Here is a 15,166-nt window from a genome sequence, read left to right on the forward strand (position 1 = left end):
ATTATAGAATAACTACTGTAAATAATGAGAATTGTTATTTATAATAACTATATAATTAAATAATGAGACTGGATTTCATAAGGCTGTTACGGCAAGGCTTAACTGAACTATTGCGTGCAAGCGTTCAGCATTATGCCTGGCACATGGAAGTTAGGACAAGTGTAAGATGGAGGGGAAGACTTTGGATAGATTTTTGTCATTTTGATTGTGACACGTATCTAAGTACCACATGGTTAAAAGCAGGAATATATTTGAGTGAAAACCATGAAGATCTAGAAATTTCACAATGAAACTCTCAGGCTAAGCCACCGGATTCCCCTTAAGGTTCAAATAGACCATTTCCTTGTAAACAACAGTTTACTTTTACAAAAATAGATGACCTAGCTCATGATCATAATTAGCCTTCTGGAATTGAATGACAATTGCAAATGAGTGACTATTGTTCCTTCTTCTCACTTTCCTAAACTGCTGGAGAGTTCCTACTCCTTTTTCTCAGAATGGGCATTTTAAGAGTGAAAATGCCACATTTTGTTGATGATTCCATTATAAATACGCTTAAGTAATACAATAAAAAGGGCAAGTATTTTACAGATGAAATATATTGCACTTTCACAAGAAGCTCCAGAAGGAAACTCATAATTCTCATTTCAAGGATGTCGAAACAAGGCTCAGCAATAAAGTTGAGCAGCTAAGTGACAGATCTGAGTAAGACCTGTGCCTCGTATCCTGCACTGTGCTCTGCAATTACTGAGATTAGAAACAGTGGAGCCTAGACATGCCTTTCCGTAAGAGATTGCACTGATCCTCTCTCAATTACCCCAAGGCTCCAAACTTTTTTTTCCCTACCTTATGGGCTCTGCATATGCCATTTTCTTTTCCTGGAACACTCTTCCCCATCTTTTCCCCTAACTCTTACTCATCTGGGTTCCGGCTGAAACGTCACTTACTCAGAGAGGTCATGTTGAACCACTCCCTTCTCCTACCCTAAAATATCCCCTCCCCCAATTATCTTTCATAATATTCTGTACTCTTCTCTGTAATCCTCATCACAATTTGCAACTATATGTCCATTTGTATAAGTATTTGTCTTCTCCACTAGGCTCTTGGCCCTATGCGAGCAGGGACCCCGTTCTCCACTGCAAATCCACTCCCTAGTACAGTGCCGCATGTATAACAATAGGCTCAGAAATAAAAATTAACTGAAAGACTAAATGAATGAATGAAATGTCGTGTTTCACACACTACCTGGTAAAGATCGCTTGGAGTGGAAATGGATGTTACTAATAACACTTTAATGATTGGTGGTGGGCTTCAACATTCTCTACTCTCCCTGCCCCCCAAACCTCTACCCTCACCGTCAAGTAGTATTTGTCTAGTACATCTTAATCTCCTAGTGCCAGACCTAGTCTCTGTAAATTTGGAGACTGGTTTTTGGAACAGATACACATACCAGGACTGATTCAATTTGTAGGATTTTAGGCTTAAAAATCCTTTCTGAAATAAAGTTCGATTTCATATTATTTTGGAGTAACTCCAGGCATTCACCATTCAATGTGAATAATTCAATATTATTCTGGAGTAACTCCAAGGCATTCACCATTCAGAGAAAAAGACATTTGTTTTGTTTTGCTAAAACTGAACTCAGACTATTTGAGAGACACTGCTGCATTTACAGATAATTTTGTGCATTTTAGGTATCTAAGAATGGATATTGCTTTTGGATGGTTATAATATATTCTTTCTACTTGTACTGATACCCTACAAACTTTTTATTATATATTATAATTATAAATGATAACTTTTTTCTAATTGCAAAAGCAAGCATATTCTCTGTAGAAATTTTGGAAAATGCAGAAAAGCAGGAAGAGGAAATAAAAAGTATAAAGAAACAAATAAAAATCACCCCAAATTCTACCACCTAGAGATAACCATTGTTAACATGACACACACAGATATTATATATGACTTATTATACATAACATATAAACACATGATATAAACTATATATTAGTGTACATATGCAATATATGTACATACATACATGTATAATCTGTATACTGTATAATCTCTGTCTCTATATAACACACACACACATGTATATATTAGTTATCATTTACTGAGTATGCCAGTTACTTCGATTTCCTTTTTATACATTTATCTCTTGTAATCTTCTCAGTAGTTCTCCAAGAAGATACTATCATTCTCACTTTACAGGTGAGTAAATTGAGGATGAGAGTTAATTGTTGGCCTAAGGTCATCAGTTAGTAAATGGTAGATCTGAGACACAAATCTAGATCCAATTCTAAAGTCTATAATCAACCATTATGCTGCAGGACTGCCTGTCTATTTCTATATCTTCAATTAAATTGGAATTACTGTAGAAATAATGTTGATCTTAAAAAAAAAAAAGAAATAATGTTGATCTTGCTTTTTGTTATATTTTGTATAACATTCCATATACTTTGCTAACCTAATTTTTATTTATTTATTTTTTAATGTTTGTGCATTTATTTTTTAATGTTTATTCATATCTGAGAGAGAGAGGGAGGGAGAGCACTAGCAGGGGAGGGGCAGAGAGAGAGGGAGACACAGAATCCAAACCAGGCTCCAGATTCTGAGCTGTCAGCTCGAACTCAGGAAAGGTGAGATCATGACCTGAGCCAAAGTCAGATGCCTAACTGACTGAGCCACCTAGGTACCCCTTTACTAACCTAATTTTAATGGCTTTATGATATTCCATAAGATTACTGAAATAATAAGTGAATAAATGAAATACTGTTTATCATAAACAGTCAAGGATAGATTGGATAAATACTTTGATGTTTTAGAATTTTTCTGTCATCTTATTTTCTTTTAAAAAAATATTTTTTAATGTTTATTTATTTTTGAGAGAGAGAGAGACAGAGACAGAGAGTGAGCAGTGGAGGGGCAGAGAGAGTGGGAGACAGAATCTGAAACAGGCTCCAGGCTCTGAGCTGACAACCCAGAGCCCCGATGCGGGGCTCGAACTCACAAACTGTGAGATCATGACCTGAGCTGAAGTCAGACACTTAACTGACTGAGCTACCCAGGCGCCCCTCATCTTATTTTCTTAATCTTTTTTTTTTCATATTCTGCATAATTTTCTCTTTTTCTTGTCTCTTACTGTCTGGACTATGTATTCTTTGCTTTTTATTTTATTTTCTAATTTTTAATTTTTTAAAAGTGTATTTATTTTGAGGGGGAGGGGCAGAGAGAGAAGGAGAGAGACAACAAGCCCAAGTCAGCTTCACACCTCCACACTGTCAGCACAGAGCCCTGTGGAAGGGCTCCATCCCACAAACTGCGAGATCATGACTTGAGCCGAAATCGAGAGTTGAGCGCTTAACTGACTGAGCCACCCAGGTGCCCTTCTTTGCTTTTTAAAGTCTGTTTAATGATTTGGAAGTTATATATCCTGTTTTTATTCTAAAATTATCTACACTTATTTTTACTTTATTATTATTTTTTTTTGCCTACCTTTAAATTAAAGAAAACGACTTCTTTTCAATATCACAGTGAAATCACAGCTCTTGATTTCTCCAGTGTAAGATGCAGTATTTAGCACACTTTATTCCCCCTCATTCTTTTTTTTATTAAATTTTTTAAATCTTTATTTATTCTTGAGAGAGAGAGAGAGAGAGCACAGCAGGGGAGGAACAGAGAGAGGGAGACACAGAATCTGAGGCAGGCTCCAGGCTGTGAGCTGTCAGCACAAAGCCCGACACGGGGCTCGAACTCACAAACCGTGAGATCACAACATGATCTGAAGTTGGACGCCCAACCGACTGAGCCACCCAGGTGCATCCCCCCGATTCTTTTTCTTTCTTTCTTTCTTTCTTTTTATTACTTCCTCCCTTCCTCCCTCCTTCCCTCCCTCCCTCCCTCCTTCCTTCCTTCCTTCCTTCCTTCTTTCCTTCCTTCCTCCCTCCCTCCCTCCATCCCTCCTCCTTCCTTCCTTCCTTCTTTCCTTCCTGTATGTAAGGTCTATGCCCAACATGGGGCTTGAACTCCTGATCCCGAGATCAGACATCTCATGCTTTACTGACTGAGACAGCCAGGTGTCCTCCCCTCATTCTTTACCTCCCATTCTCCACCTCTCCCAGCTTGATTTTAGTGCAACCTGGCCCTTTCTACCTTGATTATTCTTCTTGGAAAAACAAATTTCTTTTTTCTTATATTCTGTATTTTCTCTCATTTTAGACACTCAAAGATCTTTTTTTTTTTAATTTTTTAATGTTTATTTCTGAGAGAGAGAGACAGAGCACGAGGAGGGGAGGGGCAGAGGGAAAGGTGACAGAATCCAAAGCAGGCTCCAGGTTCTGAACTGTCAGCACAGAGCCCAATGAAGAGCTCAAACTCACAGATCATGACCTGAACCAAAGTCAGACGCCCAACCAACTGAGCCACACAGACGCCCCTGACATTCAAAGATCTTTTAAGCATAAGTCCTTTCATGCCATGACTTTCTTCTCTCTTCTTGAGTTCTAATTCAGCAGTATGTGTTTGAGCCATTTTTTCTTTCAGAACAGATAATCTGGGTGGTTTAATTTTTGAGACTTTAAGCCCAAGCACTTATTTTTGAGGCTCTCACAACTGCATGACAACTTGGCTAAATCTACACTTAATTCTTAAATTATAAACATTTACCCTGAGAATTCTGTGGGATATGCTTTGACTTGTGTCCTACAGCGTTGCAGAATTCTGAGGCCAGCTTGAGTTCAGTTCCTTTGGAGATAAACTGTTTTGTTTTTGTTTTTCCCTGGCTGGATTCTTGAAGGCTTTTTTCTTTATCCTTGAAATATTTAATAATGTCACCTGGTTAGTCTAGATGTTGGTTTCTTTTCATTCATTTTACCAGCAGGCTTAAGTCTGGGGACAATTATTTAATTATTGTTTCTATTCCTGCCCTGTTTCCCCCTTCTGAGATTCTTTTTTTTTTTTTTTTTAGATCTTTTTTTAAATGTAATCTCTACCCTCCACGTGGGGCTTGAACTCATGACCCCAAGGTCAAGAATCGCATGCTCCACCAAATGAGCCAGCCAGCATCCCCCCACACCTCCCCTCCACCAGATTCCTAATGTAATCAGTCAGCTTATTCAACAAAGATTTATTGAGCAACTACTTAATGGTAGGCACTATTTTCTTTTTTTTTTTAATTTTCTTAAATGCTTTTTTATTTATTTTCGAGAGAGAGAGACAGAGCGTGAGCAGGGGAGGGGCAGAGAGAGACAGAAACACAGAATCTGTGCTGACAGTTCACAGCCTGAAGCAGGGCTTGAACTCATGAACTGCAAGATCATGACCTGAGCTGAAGTCGGCCGCTTAATCCACTGAGCCACCCAGGCGCCCCTAGACACAATTTTCAGTAGTGGGGAAATATTATTAGGGAATGCAAATGCTTACATTTTTGTTGATTGGATTTCCTGAATCTGCTCTATATATTACCCGCTTTTGTTCTGATTTTTCTTTTTTTAAAAAAAATTGTTTTTAACATTTATTTATTATTGAGAGACAGAGAAAGACAGAGCATGAGCATGGGAGGGGCAGAGAGAGAAGGAGACACAGAATCCGAAGCAGGCTCCAGGCTCTGAGCTGTAACACAGAGACCGATGCGGGGCTCGAACTCACAAACCGCGAGATCATGACCCACGCCAAAGGCAGATGCTTAACTGACTGAGCCACCCAGGCGTCCCTGTTCTGTTTTTTTTCAAGGGAACCTCATACTTTGAACTGTGGCATCTTTGTATATGTGTTTTTTAAGTAAACTGTGCCCCCAGTGTGGGGCTTGAACTCACGACCCAGATATCAAAGTCACATGCTCTACCAACTGACCCAGCCAGGCACCCCAAACTGAGACATCTTTGAATAGTCCTTTGGTTTTTCTCCATTTGCTCATCTTAACATAGAGAGGTCTATGTGTGTCTAGCTTTGGTTAATATTTAAGTAGGAATTGCAGTGGGTTCAGTTAGAGATTGAAATGGGTCTGAGCGTAAGGCTTGACTGTGTCTCCACCTGCCCTCACCTGGCCTTCAATCCTAAATAAGGGAATGCTCATGGACTTCTATTGGGGTGATAGTACATTTTACAGAAGTGGAATCTTGAACTGGCCCTTCCTTGTAATTGAGTCCTTTTATATTCTAACTAGCAGAAGTTCCTCAAAGTTTTTGGCACGTGGAAGACTTTTCTTCTATGTTTATTCCTTCGATCTTTTCTACGTAAACTTAAAATGAGGTGATTTAGAAGCCTTGTCCTCATAAAGACATTTTATTAAAGAAACCACAAAATAATATTTTTTCTTTATGTGAAGAGGGTGATAAAAAAATGCTCAAGACTCATAATTGTACGTAGTCTTGAAAGTTTTAGTAAAGGGTCTCAAACCCCGTGTGGGAGTCAGGAGGATGGAATTTGATGATTGTGATAGGTAATTTCACTTGTGGCTTTGAACAAACTATTTGAACGTCAGGTTCTCTAATCTCAGATCTCCTTACGTCATAGTGTGACAGGGAAAGCACCAGAAAAAAAAAAAAAAACAAATGTGGAATGAACTGCTCAAAGACAGACACTAAGGAAATCTGATTGTTTGTTGCTGTTTCAATGCTATTATAGTTTTGAGCACTTTCAAGCTAGCCCAAAGAGTGTCTGGGGGAGGGATAGCAAATGAGAACTGGTTGCTGGGAAGCTCAGATATGAAAAGCATTTCTGAAGTGTAGCTGGGAAGGAACGAACACTGCTTTGGACGCTGTCATGTAGTGTAAGCCCCAAGAGAGTGGTAAATGTGGACCCACACTTCTGTTAGGTCAAATTACTATTCAAGACTTATCTGAAATTAGTTTGCCCTTCCTCTTCACGAAAATGAAGGCCTCTTGGTGGGTGAATCATGCCTTAATAAATGACTTTAGTACTTCTGGCCAGAATAGACAGCACGTGTTGTCTATCTTTCCGAGATGATTTGGAAGTGTGCAAAAGGAAACATCGGTACAGTTACCTCAGAAGCTTAAAGAAAATATCTTGTTGCCCCAGGCCAAACTTTCCGGCTTCTACCTGTTTACACTATTAATTCTTTCTGTATTTTATGATTCAATTTCTTTTTTTTTTAAGTTTTTTTAAATGCTTGTGTTTTTTTTTTGTTTGTTTTTTTAAAAAAATTTTTTTCAACGTTTTTTATTTATTTTTGGGACAGAGAGAGACAGAGCATGAACGGGGGAGGGGCAGAGAGAGAGGGAGACACAGAATCGGAAACAGGCTCCAGGCTCCGAGCCATCAGCCCAGAGCCTGACGCGGGGCTCGAACTCACGGACCGCGAGATCGTGACCTGGCTGAAGTCGGATGCTTAACCGACTGCGCCACCCAGGCGCCCCTAAATGCTTGTTTTTAAGAGACGGAGAGAGAGAGAGAGAGAGAGAGAGAGAGAGAGAGAGAGAGAGACGGAGTGTGAGCGGGGGGAGGGGCAGAGAGAGAGGGAGACACAGAATCTGAAGCAGACTCCAGGCTCTGAGCTGTCCGCACAACTGTGAGGACAGCTCAGAGCCCAACGCGGGGCTCGAACTCGCCAACCGTAAGATCATGACCTGAGCCACAGTCAGATGTTTAACCGAGTGAGCCACCCAGGCGCCTCTCTGATTCAATTTCTTTATGCAATTCCTGTAAAATTCAGTATGAAATTTCCTAATCATGGGAAAAAATATTGTCATTACTAAGATCCATAACACTGCAGCTGTTTCTGCACTATGGAGATAAATGGCCTTCTGTGTCATTTGTCATTTTCTTTTTTTAAGTAATGGACATGAAATGGAAGGATAAGAATTTCTCCCTTCTGGGCAACATTGTGCAAAATAACACTTGTAACACAGAGACCAAAATAGAATAGGACACCTTAATTTATTCAACAATTGGTTCATCTCCTGCCACGTCCCAGACACTGCACTAGGAGCTAGAGATACATCAGTAAACAAGACACAGTTCCTGTCCTCATGTAGTGTCAAATCTAGTGGGGAAGACTAATCAAGTATTTTATTTTTTATTTTATTTATTTTTTTTATTAAATTTTTTTTTAACGTTTATTTATTTTTGAGACAGAGAGAGACGGAGCATGAACGGGGGAGGGTCACAGAGAGAGGGAGACACAGAATCTGAAACAGGCTCCAGGCTCTGAGCTGTCAGCACAGAGCCCGACGCAGGGCTCGAACGCACGGACAGTGAGATCATGACCTGAGCCGAAGTCGGACGCTTAACCAACCGAGCCACGCAGGCGCCCCTTTTTTTTATTTTTTTAAGTTTATTTTATTTTATTTATTTTTTTAATTTTAAAAATTGTGTTTCCATATTTATTTTTTGAGAGAGAGCAAGCTGAGGACAGGTAGAGAAAGAGGGACAGAGAAATCCCAAGCAGACTCCATGCTGTCAGCACAGAACATGATGCGGGGCTCAAACTCACCAACAGAGATCATGACCTCAGCCAAAACCAAGAGTCGGAAGCTTAACCCACTGAGCCACCCAGGGACCCCCCCCCCCCACTTTTCTCTAATCAAGTATTTTTTTTTTAATGTTTTTACTTATTTTTGAAGGAGAGAGAGAGAGCGTAAGCTGGGGAGGAGCAGAGAGAGAGGGAGACACAGAATCCAAAGCAGGCTCCAGGCTCTGAGCTGTCAGCACAGAGCCCCACGCGGGGCTCGAACTCACGAACCATGAGATCATGACCTGAGCCGAAGTCGGATGCTTAACCGACTGAGCCACCCAGGCACCCCTCTAATAAAGTATTTTAATTGGGAGAAGGTGCCAGGAAGGAAATGTATGGGATAAAGTAAACACAAATAAGAGTAGAGGAGGAAAGATCTGCTTCAATAGGCCAGGAAGGGAATCTATGAAGTGATGCTGACATTCAGCTTTAGAATGAGAAGGAACCTGCTATGGGAAAAGCTGGAGGAGAAATAATTACACCAGAAGAAACAGAATGTGCTGAGGTTCCTGACTTGTGCAAAGAACTGAAAGGCACAATGGATGGTTATAATACAGTGGTTGAGCAGAGAATGACATAACATGAGTTTGGAAAGAAATGCCATGATGGGATTTATATGTTAAGATTACCCCACCTATTTTGCTAAGAATGGAAGTAGAGAGACCAGTAGCTTAGACTAGGAAGTAGTACAGATGGAAAGAAGTAAATGCAATTCAAATATATTTGTAGGCAGAGTTCATAGGACTTGTGAATGATCTAACTGTGGGGGATTAGAGAAAGAGAGGAGTCAAAGAACCCAGAAACGCCTGGGTTTCTGGACTCAGCCACTGGTGAATGGCAGTGTCACTACAGATGGAGAAGCTCAGAGAGAAAGGGGCTTGGAGGAAAAAATAAGAGTTTGCTTTTGGACATGATAAGCTTGAAATGCCTGTGGTATAATGAAGAAGGTATAACAAGTAGGCAGTTGTGTGTCTGGAGCTCAGGGGAGAGGACTGAGGCCATACATCAGGAATAACCCTGATGGTTATTGTTTAAGTCTTGGAGATGGGTGAGATCTCCTAGGAAGACAGTGTAAAGAGAGAAGAAAAGAGAGCTGAAGATTAAGCCTGGAGAACTAGCCAGGTGAATAGTTGTGCTACTAAAAGAAATACTGAAGGAGATTGAGAGGAGCAAGTGGTTTGAAGAGGAAATGGATGCTTTATCTGTGGAACTTGGTAAGTTTGGGCTACTAGCTGGATTCTTGTCATTTCTAGTGTGCCGCTGGGACAAAATGTGTAGGTCCCCTTCATAATGTTAGTGCTGTATTTGTATCTTATTCTATGATTCAGTCTTAGGATAACTCTGAATTTTTCAGAATAAAACATTCCTAATCACGCCTGAATTCGAGTTTGGAAGAGGAGAAAACTCTACTAAGATCCATGACGCTGCAGCTGTTTCTGAATTATGGAGATAAATAGTTCTCTATGTCACGAGTCTTAGACAAGTGGCTATTTCTTTTTAGTAATGGGCGTGAAATGAAGAAAGAATAATTTGTTCAATGTTTAGCGAGTCCGCTTTACTGGTAGCCCACGAGCTGGGGAGAATGCAGTGGTAACTACACATATATTGAGCACCTACCAATGTGTTAGGCTCTGGGGATAACTCAAAGAATAAGACATACAGGACTTGGGGCTTACAGACTAATAAAGGAGATGGAAAAAAAAATTAATCTACAAACGAAATAACTACAAAGTGTGGCAAGTGCTGTGAAAGGAACAAATACAGGAAATAAGTGGGAGGTGGTACTTCGAGTCTAGATATTTAGGGAGATGTTCCTTGAGTAGGTGACATTTGCTTAAGTTGATTCCTAAGTCAGTCATACCAAGATGAGGGGGTGCGACTGGCCACTGATGATCCACCAAATGGTTTTATGCGGTGCTTGGTCCTGAAAAGTTAAGGCAGGCTGAATAGCTTACATTGAACTATTCAATGGTGGCCCACCAAAAGTAGGGGGGTATGGGGAGTGGGCTGCTCCCATGGGGAGTATTTTATCACTGACATTGCTTGAAATTGCCTGCACATGGTAATAATAAAAAGTAGACTGACATTTAGTCAGTTTTACTATTATTTTAAAATTCTTTACAATGTCCTGTTGTGGGATGAATGGTCGTCTCCAAAAAGATGTGTACATGTCCTAATCCCTGGAACCTATGAATAGCATCTTACCTGGCAAAAGAGTAAAGATTACCTTATGTGAAAAGATAGGATTGAGGATTGAGAGTGTATATCAGATTATCTTTTAGTTAAACTGAAGGCAGATATTAGACTGAGAAATTAAGTTCCCCAGTTCTTAAGGTAAATAGGTGTATGTATATATATATATATATATATATATATATATATATATATATTTTATGTTTATTTTTGAAAGAGAGAGAGAGAGAGAACGTGTATGTGTGAGAGGGGTAGGGGCAGAGAGAAAGGGGGACAGAGGACCCGAACTGGGCTCTGCGCTGAAAGCAGACAGTCCAGTGTGGGGCTTGAACTCACAAACTGTGAGCTCCTGACCTGAGCAAATGACAAAATTCAAGTGGTTAAGAATATTTACTAATTTACTAAGTACTGAACCAAAACTTGTGACCAGGCCCAGGGCTATAGTCCTGTCTTGAGAGGGCCAATGTAAGCTGCCAGGAAGGAAGCCTCCTTGGAAAATAGGAATGCAAATATAAAATGCCTTCATGGGCCAGGCAGGTAACTTAACTTGGGTTGAGTTACTTGGGTGTCAGCAAACTTAGATATAGGAAACATTTCTCCCAACACAGCATCAAATTCTACAGTGATAGCTCTATTAAAATATATACCTAGGGCGCCTGGGTGGCTTAGTTGGTGGGCATCTGACTCTCGGTTTCTGCACAGGTCATGAGCTCACGATTCATGAGATGGAGCCCCACACATCAGGTTCTACACTGACAGGGCAGAGCCTGCTTGGGATTCTCTCTCTCCCTGCCTCTCCCCCTCTCTCTCTCCCCCCCCCCCAAAATGAATAAACTGAAAAAAAAAAGAAAGAATATTTACTAATGTAAAGATAATGAGGAACTTGTGTGTGCTATTAGTGTACTTTCTCACCTTAAAGGCAAGTCATATATAATATGAGATTATATTCAGAATATAGCTAGGTGATGACATCAAAGCAAGCAGAATAAGTTTGATGGATGTTTTTATCTCTGCAGTAGGCAGGCTCTGAGATGACCTTCAATGAGAGTGTGGTATTCATACCCTCCTGTGTTCCTCCCCGCTTCTGTGTAGGTTGAACTCACGTCGAATGAATAAAATGAAGCAGAAGTGATGGGATGTCCCTTCTGAGAATAGGTTACAAAAAGACTGTGGCTTCATCTGGAGGGCTCCCTCTTGTTCTATTGTTGATTCTTTTTATTTATTTTTTATTTTTTTTAATGTTTTATTTTATTTTTGAGACAGAGAGACAGAGCATGAGCCGGGGAGGAACAGAGAGCGAGGTAACACAGAATCCTAAGCAGGCTCCAGGCTCTGGGCTGTCAGCACGGAGTCCTACGCGGGGCTGGAACTCACTGACCGTGGGATCATGACCTGAGCTGAAGTCAGACGCTTAACGGACTGAGCCACCCAGGCGCCCCCTATTGTTGATTCTGAGGGAAGACAATTGCTATGTCCTGAGCTGCCTATGGAGAGGCAACAGCCAGTGAGGAACTGAGGTCCTCAGTCCAACACATCCTGAGGAACTGAATACTACCAAGAACCACGTAAGTGAGCTTGGAAGCAGAACCTCCCAGCAATTTCAGGAGAGGCCGTGAGCCGGCGCTCAGCTAAGCAGCACCTGATTTCCTGACCCTCAGAAATGATGAGATAATAAATGCCTGTTTTAAGACGACTAGGTTTTGGGTAAATTGTTACACAGCAATATGTAACTAACACAATACCAATTATATAACTTCTGAAATACTAATTTTAAAACACCAAAAGAGAATGGGGTGGGGGGAATAAAATTGATATGTTGTAGTTTTCATGTCTATTCTATTTATTTTCTTATAGCTTCTTAGACATTCTAATCATGCTGACTAGATTCCCTATTAGTGGTTAATTTCATCCAATTTATGCAGAGTCTTACCAGTTGTTTTTTCTCAGGGAGTGACCTTTTTAAAATTTTATTTTTATTTATTTTTTTAATGTTTATTTATTTTTGAGACAGAGAGAGAGCATGAATGGGGAAGGGTCAGAGAGAGAGGGGGACACAGAATCTGAAACAGGCTCCAGGCTCTGAGCTGTCAGCACAGAGCCCAACGCGGGGCTCGAACTCACAGAGGGTGAAATCATGACCTGAGCTGAAGTCGGATGCTCAACCGACTGAGCCACCCAGGCACCCCGATTTTTAATATTTATTTTTGAGAAAGAAAGAGAGAGGGGTGGGGGGGAGAATGGGAGAGGGGCAGAGAGAAAGGGAGACAAAATCTGAAGCAGGCTCCAGGCTCTGAGCTGTCAGCACAGAGCCCGACACGGGGCTCAAACTCACGGGCTGTGAGATCATGACCTGAGCCAAAGTAGGACGCTTAACTGACTGAGCCACTCAGGTGCCCATATTTATTTTTATTTTTTAACATTTATTTATTTTAGAGAGACAGCGCATGAGCAGGGGAGGTGCAGAGAGAGAGGCAGACACAGAATCCAAAGCAGGCTCCAAGCTGTCAGCACAGAGCCTGATGCAGGGCTCAAACTCACAAACCGTGAGTTCATGACCCAAGCTGAAGTCAGACACTTAACCGACTGAGCCACCCAGGCTCCCCTAGGGAGTGACCTTTTATACAACTTCTGGATGCATCTAATTATGGACTCCAACAAACTGAGTATACATACTGACAACTGCAGATGTATTGATTATTTCAAACTTAAATTCGTTTCATCTACTGGGGACTCAAAAAGGAATCCAAAATGGCATATCAATTCTCTTGGTCTTTTGGGGGGGATTAATGTTCATTATCGTTGGATGTTGAATTCATTAATTTTTTAAAGACACTTTCTTCTTTTCACAAAAGGGATAAATGCTCAACATATAACATTTAGAGAAAATAGCGAAGCAAAAGAGAAGAAAATGAAAGTCAGTTCTGAGCCTGCTGCTCAGAGAGGACTGCTATTGAGACTGAATATACTACTACTTTTAGTTGACAGCATTTGCCTATCTATTGTTTTAACATTACTAATGACTTTTGTCACATTAAAAGTCTGAATTTTAATGTTTTTTTTTTAACAATTTTTTTTAAAGTAGGCTCCACATCCAATGTGGGGCTTGAACTCACGACCCTGAGATCAAGAGTCAAATGCTCTATGGACTGAGCCAGGTGCCCCAAAAGTCTGAATTTTAAACAGCTTCTTGGACTGGTGGCTTATTGCTATTAGCTTGTTCAACTTCAGCATCTGTCTCATCTGAAGCAGCTTTTTCAGAACTACCACCTTCATCATGAAGCCCCATGAGTTTTCCCAGTACAACTTTAGGGTTTTCAACATTTTCACTTTTCTAACAAATGTATCATGGAGTGGAAAAAACAATTGGGAAGTTTTTTCTATGTCTTTCCCAATGCTGTCTGGAATCAATATTTTTTTCAAGTTTATTTATTTATTTTGAGAGAGAGAAACGGACCATACAAGAGGATGAGGGGCAGAGAGAGAGAGGGGGAGAGAGAGAGAACCCCAAGCAGGCTCCTGGCTGTCAGCGCAGAGCCCGGTGTGGGGCTCGAACTCACCAACTGCAAGATCATGACCTGAGCCGAAGTCAAGAGCTGGACACTTAACTGACTAAGCCACCCAGTGCCCCTAGAATCAGTTTATTAACCACTTCTTTCAAGTCATTTGTCTGCACCTCTCAGGTCATGACTTTCATCGCCTTCTTCTGGATTTGGCAAACCTATTGGTGCTTAGCGGGAGAGGTCTTCCAAATCTGATTATTGAGTTTTTAAGTAAAACCACCAACTGAATAGACAGAGAAAATAACCATCGATAGTCTTGACATCAACCTGAGCTTCAGTTATGGTCTGCCATTTTTTGACCACGGAGCACATTTGGCACTGGTAAAATCCATGCCATGGAAGTAAGGCAGTTTCTGCCCTGAACATCCTAGTAATTAGCTTGGATTTTCTAAATGCAACTTCATCATTCTGCAGATCAGCAAGGCTTCCTTCAAAAACTCGACCCTTGAGGCCATGAAATGCAATTTTCATTCCTTGAGTTCTCAAGACCAGTGTTTTTTATTTCTTATATTGAACACAGCTGGTGCTTTCACATCATACCAATATTTCTAGAAAATGGATTAGCCACTTTCTTCTTGGCAACCTTTTTGCTGCCTTTCTTAAAGTGCTTATTCTTGCCTACTGCCATGGTGTTGCTCAGAGAGCCAACAGGGCTATTTGCCTATCCTTTCAAAAATTGGGGAAAACACTCTATTCTTGGTTAACTTGCTAACTGAATTCTCTGAAAATCAGTTTCTTTAACGAAATATATCTGAGAGTTTACCTTTATATATCGAATATTTAATAATTTAGTATCAGTAACATTTAATATTTAGTACCACTTACTAATATTATAAACACTATACTCAACAACTTTGTTTATATTATCTTACTTAAAGTTCACTACATTTTGTGAGTTAGGCATTAATATTACTTCCATTTTTCAGCTGAGTAAACT

General features: G+C 40.4%; 1 pseudogene; it reads right to left on the bottom strand.

Moving 5' to 3' along the window:
* Positions 1 to 13,843: 13,843 nt before the first annotated feature.
* Positions 13,844 to 14,947, bottom strand: LOC115501535 (annotated as a pseudogene).
* Between the last annotated feature and the right edge of the window lie 219 nt (positions 14,948 to 15,166).

This window comes from Lynx canadensis, chromosome E1 (genome assembly GCF_007474595.2).
Source record: "Lynx canadensis isolate LIC74 chromosome E1, mLynCan4.pri.v2, whole genome shotgun sequence".
Taxonomy (NCBI): Eukaryota; Metazoa; Chordata; class Mammalia; order Carnivora; family Felidae; genus Lynx; species Lynx canadensis.